Here is a 6,138-nt window from a genome sequence, read left to right on the forward strand (position 1 = left end):
GCTTCTACGATCGCCGTGACCTTTGCTTCCCATGCTTTTGGCAAAGACCTGAGAATTTTACTCACAAGCTCCGGGTTAGTATAAGATTTACCCAAACTCTTTAGACCATTAATTATATCGGTAAAGCGTGTAAACATGCATGTGATGGTTTCATTGGGTTCCATCTTAAACAACTCATATTTGTGAACTAGAATGTTCACTTTGGACTCTTTGACTTGATTTGTACCCTCGTGGGTAACTTCAAGCCTATCCCATATTTCCTTAGCGGAACTACATGTAGAGACTCTATTGAACTCATTTACATCTAAAGAACAAAATAATGAGTTCATGGCTCTAGAATTGAGTTGAGCCATCCTATCATCATTCTCATCCCAATCCTCCTCAGGTTTGGGAACTCGAATGCCATTAACTACGTGTGATGGTTCTTGTGGTCCCTTGACTATAACCCTCCACAAGGCATAGTCTTGTGCTTGAATGAAGATTCTCATTCTAGTCTTCCAATAGGTATAATTTGTCCCATTGAAGAGTGGAGGTCTATTGGTTGCTTGCCCCTCGGCAGGAACATTGTTAAAGGGTGTTGCCATCTAGATCTTTGGCTAAGACGGTTAGGTCTTTTAAGAAATACACAGAGCACCTGCTCTGATACCACTTGTTGCCCAGAGATGGTCACCCAAGAGGGGGGTGAATTGGGTGTTTTAAAAACTTTTGACTGTTTAAAAATAGAACTCACAAATGTATGAGCTAAACAAAAATAAAGCTATGAAGATAAGCAATCGCAAACACAAGCTTTTATAGTGGTTCGGAGCCTCCACCGCTCCTACATCCACTCCCCAAAGCACCGTTGGGAATTTTCACTATAATCCACGATTACAGTACGGTAGTTTTTGCGAGTTCACTACCCAACTCGTTGTTTTACACCGGGCTAACAACCAACCCTAAAACCCCCAATTACACTTAGGCTTGGGACGCCTTTCCCTTGTTCCAAGTCCCTTGACTGGAACAAGCACCACAATAGAAGATTTTACAAAGGATTAAAAAAGCTCTAAATAAGCAAATAAGACAATGATGAACAATAGAACCCGGAAGAATCCTTTTGCCGTTGGAAGCGTAGGAAATGGTGATTCTTCCGATGTGGATCGCGTAGGTTTGAGTGTGAGCTTTGAATCCCGAGCGCGCGAGAGTGGTTGAGCTTGAAATCGCTTGGGAAGCTTGAAAGCACTTGACTTCTTCACTTGAATGCACTCACTTCCTTGAACTTCTCTCTCTTGCTTCTCTCTTAAATGATCTAGCTTTTGGGTTTGTGAAGAGTTATTGAGAAGCACTTACGTGGTCCCTTTTATAGACCAAAAAGCAAATATAGCCGTTAGAGATAAAGTTAGAGAGATTTGAAATTCAAAACATCCTGCAAAAAGTTGTCAGTAGCGTCCCAGGCGTTCCGGAGACGTCTCCGCTTCAACGAGAGACGTCTCGGCTACAAGATTTTATTTTTTACATTGTTTGGGGTCGACTCGGCGCTTTACAGGGACGTCTCGGCTTGTTTGCACTTTCTGCATGGGGACGACTCCTCTCCCTCGGGGACGACTCCGCTTCTTTATCTCAGAAAAACATGTCTTCTGGAATTCCCTGAGAGAGTCGACTCCGCTCTTTCAGGGGACGTCTCCGCTGCCTTATCACCGAAAAAATCATTCTCTGGAAAACCCTGAGAGAGCCGTCTCCGCTATCTTGGGGACGACTCGGGAAGTCTGCTTTTTACTTGCGGGGACGACTCCGCGTACGGTGGGGACGTCTCGCGCATATCTCTTGAAAAACTGTCTTTCTGCCGCCACTGAGAGAGTCGACTCCGCTATCGCGGGGACGACTCGGCAGGTGCCGGGGACGTCTCCCAACGTGCCAGTTCTTCCTGTTTGTGCCAGAGACGTCTCTGAGACTATCAGGAGACGTCTCGGCTTTCCCTGATCTGTTTTCTTCATCTCAAAACTTCTTTAATAAATTCATAAAAATTATGGGAACTTGCCTAACATTTCTTAACAATATTCTTAATAAAGCACAAGAATTCCTCAATTAAATTGTTAAGATAAATAAAATTATACTCTAGTGTTTTGTATTCATCAAAATCCATTAGGGGGTCAACAAGGACAAACCATCATAAAAGAAACTAATGACTCTCCAAATTTCATATCCATGATGTGGGCAAGCAAGCAGAAGGTCCTCAAATCTTTCCCAATATTGAAAAAATGTTTCTCCATCTTTTTGTGCAAAGTTCATGATATTTCTTCTAAGTGTGTTTGTTTTATGTGTTGGGAAGAATTTCTTTAAAAATTCTCTTGTCATTTCTTGCCAAGTAGCTATGGTCCTAGGCCTTAAGGAGTGTAACCATGATTTAGCTTTTTCTTTTAAAGAAAAAGGAAATAACTTAAGCTTAACTACCTCTTCAGTGACATCATTGAAATGAAGTGTTGAACATACTTCATCAAATTCTTTAAGATGCAAATAGGGACTTTCAGAATCAAGTCCGTGAAACTTTGGGAGTAATTGGATTATTTCTGGTTTCATGTCAAAAGCTCCCGCAGCAGTAGGAATAACCATATAGGATGGGGTACTGGTCCTAGTGGGTTGTAAATAATCACGAAGCGTTCTAATAGGTAAGTCATCTTGAAATTCATTATCTCCCTGATTACTACCATTATCTTTCATTTGATTATTTGAATTTTGAACAATTAAATTTTTATCTTTTGATTCAACTCGAAATAATCTATTCGTTTTATCTCTCTCCCACAACAGCATATACTAAGTTTTTTTTTTATTATTATTATTTTTATTTTTATTTTTTTTTATTTTTTACACAAACACCCTAATACAGTAAAACAAAAGTTTAATTAGAACATGCATTAAAACATCACCCAACAATTTCTAAGGTTTTCCTAAAAATTCTAGACAGCTCCTAACTGGGTTGAAGAGGACACCTAAGCCTCCAATCCGGTCTATTAACCTTAGTCGACCAGGTAAGCTCCCAGGTAAGTGGAGGGGTCACGATGCATGTAGCAAAGGTCCCACTTAAAATCCACTTTCCTCGAACAGAAACTGTCTCCCTTTAATCACTTAAAGGGACAAAGCTTGCCTAGACATCGACCAGATAACAGAGCGAAATTGGTGCAACTTTCGGTGGTCTTCGTCCTATTGAGCTCGAATATCCTTAGGGGCCAATGTCTAGTTGATTTTAATTAGGCTTAGGATATTTATGCACTTGGATGATTTTTGGGCTAAGGACGAGTGATGAAATCCCGACCTTATCTTTTTAATGGGTTCAGCCCTTAGATTATTTTATGCAAATGCTTTATACTATATGCAACAATCAAGAAGATTTTTAACATTTTATGTCATGACATTAAATTGCATTTGAATAGTTGATCAAGCAAACTAGCTAAATTTTTTTTAAACAAAAATAAAATTCTAATCTAGGAAAAATAGAACTAGTATGAACAAAATAGGAAAATTAATTTAAATACTCACGGCCGGAGTTCGTTCACTCCAGGAATCCAAAAATGTGATCTTGATCTTCCTCGTTATTGGTCCTGCTTGTGTCGCCCTTGAATCTGAAAAGAATTGAAATTTTCAGCCTTGTTCTCGTTCGCACGTTGCAAATCCCCGGCAACGGCGCCAAAAACTTGCTACGATTTTAATCTTGCTCTTTTTAAAAGAGAAATTAAACGTAGGATACCCCAAGTATAGGGTGTAGCAAAGTAATATTCTCGGTGAGTCCGAGATCGAATCCACAGGGATTTGACAGTGAACAAAAAACTAAAGGCTAAATAATATTAGAATTAACAAGGATATAACTAAGGCATCAGGATTCAGCCTAGCACTTCATCATGCTTTTCTTAAAATCATCATAATAAAATAGATTTAGTTTTATGGGCAGCTTTACAGTAATTCTATTTTAAACTACAGGGATCTCTAAGCATCTGTTATACCCGAGGAAAATAACAAATCAAAAAAAATATAAGTTTGGAATAATTTCTATAGATTTACTGCACCATAAATCAAATCAAAAACATTAAAAACCCATTGATGATTAATTGAAATACATGAATAAAATGCTAGGCTTTTCCTTAGCCTTAGCTAAAAGATATTTAGCTACTCATATGAGATGGAAGCAATTTTATAAAAAAGATTAGCAACGAATAAGTTAAAATAAACATAAACCCTTTTTCCTTTTTATTCAGAAACAGAGCACTCTGTTTCTTGCTTCTTCCCTTTCTTCCACCGGATGACCTCTCCTCCTCCCAAGCCCGACTGCTTCCTCCCCTCCGTGGCTTCTTCTCCTCCACCGGAATGGCCTCCCTGGATCTTCCATCACACGCTGGCCTCCTTTTCTTCTGTCGGATCCTTTGGTCTCCACCGGAATGGAAGACCCTCGATCCCTTGGCCAGCTGGGAAAATCAGAAGAAGAGGTGCAGATGTGCTCCCGTGCTTCCCTCCTGCCTCCTCCGGCTTGTTCCGTGGATCAACCCCCTTGCTCCGTGTCCTCCTCTTGCCTCCACCGGATGCCGCTCAGACTTGGATGGATCCGGCCGGCTGGTAAGATCCTCTCTTTTCTTCCCCCCTCCCCCGCTTCCCTCCTGGTTCCTCCGGCTTTTATAGCATGTTGAAGGCGCGGCCGGTGAGACGCGTGGAGGTTTGGGGATGATCCGGTTGCTTGAGATGCGGGATGAAGTCGAATCTCTTGGACTCTTCGGCTGGGAACGTTGCAAAATTTTGAGAACGGATGAGACACGGGGTGGAGATAAATGTTGGGAAGCTCCACGGTTGCTTGGAATGATCCGGTTGGAAGACAAGAAGCCATGCGGAAGGCGAATGGATGGGTAGTTGCTGAGGCGGGTTGTAGACGTTGATGCCACAATGCTTGAGATGCTACGGACAGTTGGGATGCCAAGGACAGTTGGATGGAATTTGTTCGCTGGGAAGAGAGTGGCTGGGACGAGTTTGAAGATGGCTGTTGGCTCTTGGGATGTTTTGCTTTGAGTCAAAAGAGCTTGGGAAGTTGGGATGCCTACTCGGCTGGATGCAGTGATATGGATTGCATGTGGATGACGGGCGACGTAAGGCTCAGATGAGACGCTAGGGATTTGTTGAGCTTGGAACGCCAAGCATTGGGCTCAAACCAGCGTTATTGAATCTCTTGAATTACTTGCACTCAAACACAAATAAAATATTAATTAATTAATTTTATTAATAAAGATTAGCTCTAATATTAATTATGATGGTATGAAGATTGTACTTTTGTGCTCTCATCAACGAGGTTCTCAGAGTGCTCCCTGTTGTGAACCCGCCCATGCCGCTGATATTTCAAAAATTTTTCAGATGGCAGCGGAATCGGCATGCACGGGTTCGACGTTCATCACATGAACGCTTGTTTCGAGACCTTTCGTAATTAGGTAAGAATTAAAGCTTTTAAAACAATAGGAAGATCGAATCTTCACCTTGCGCGGGTAGACGATCACCGCGAATCTGAATTCGTGGTTATGGAAGAGGGTTCGCTTGAAGCCGTTCAAACGTCCGGCCTCTACGGGTATCCACACGAAGTAGAGAACCGATCAAAGCTTTCTTGTCTTCCCGGGGTGCTAGCTCCCTTGCAAAGACTCCTTTGATGGCTGATCTCTTCTCTTTCTTTCAACTCTTGAAAGTGCTTGAGAGGAGGAAGAAGGTTGAAGAAGAGGAAGAAGAAGAATCCCCACGCAGCTTTCTTTCTTTTCCCTGCGTTGGAAGGAAGAAGGGAGGAAGAGGATGCCGCCAACCTTTGGCCTTGGTCTTCCTTGCTTGCGGCTGATCACAAGAAGAGAGGAGAGGGAGGCTCACGGCAAGGAGAAGGAGGAGTTCTTCTATGCTTAGGGCGCCGGCCTCACACCTCCTTTTATAGCCATCTAGGATTCCTACTAAGTAGGAGCCCTAGACATCTTTCCAAAGAGGGGGCGCCGGCCCCCTCTCTTGTGCCGCACCAATGGATCAAGGGGGAGGGGCTTGCGCCCCTCCCTCTTGGTAAACCCTAGTCCACATTAGGGTTTGCATTGCCCTAATGTGGTCAAGCCCTAATCCTATTAGGTTTAGCCCAAGGGTGAACCAATGGATCCAATCTAGGTA

General features: G+C 42.5%; 1 non-coding gene across 1 annotated transcript; it reads left to right on the plus strand.

Annotated features, from left to right (window-relative positions):
- The first annotated feature begins 2,176 nt into the window (after positions 1-2,176).
- On the plus strand, positions 2,177-2,283 carry LOC120107761 (small nucleolar RNA R71). The gene has a single exon (XR_005508760.3). It is a non-coding gene; the product is annotated as a small nucleolar RNA R71 (small nucleolar RNA).
- Positions 2,284-6,138: the final 3,855 nt, after the last annotated feature.

Source organism: Phoenix dactylifera, chromosome 3 (genome assembly GCF_051530095.1).
Source record: "Phoenix dactylifera cultivar Ajwa chromosome 3, Ajwa_hap1_PhDact_Kaust_v1.1, whole genome shotgun sequence".
Lineage (NCBI taxonomy): Eukaryota > Viridiplantae > Streptophyta > Magnoliopsida > Arecales > Arecaceae > Phoenix > Phoenix dactylifera.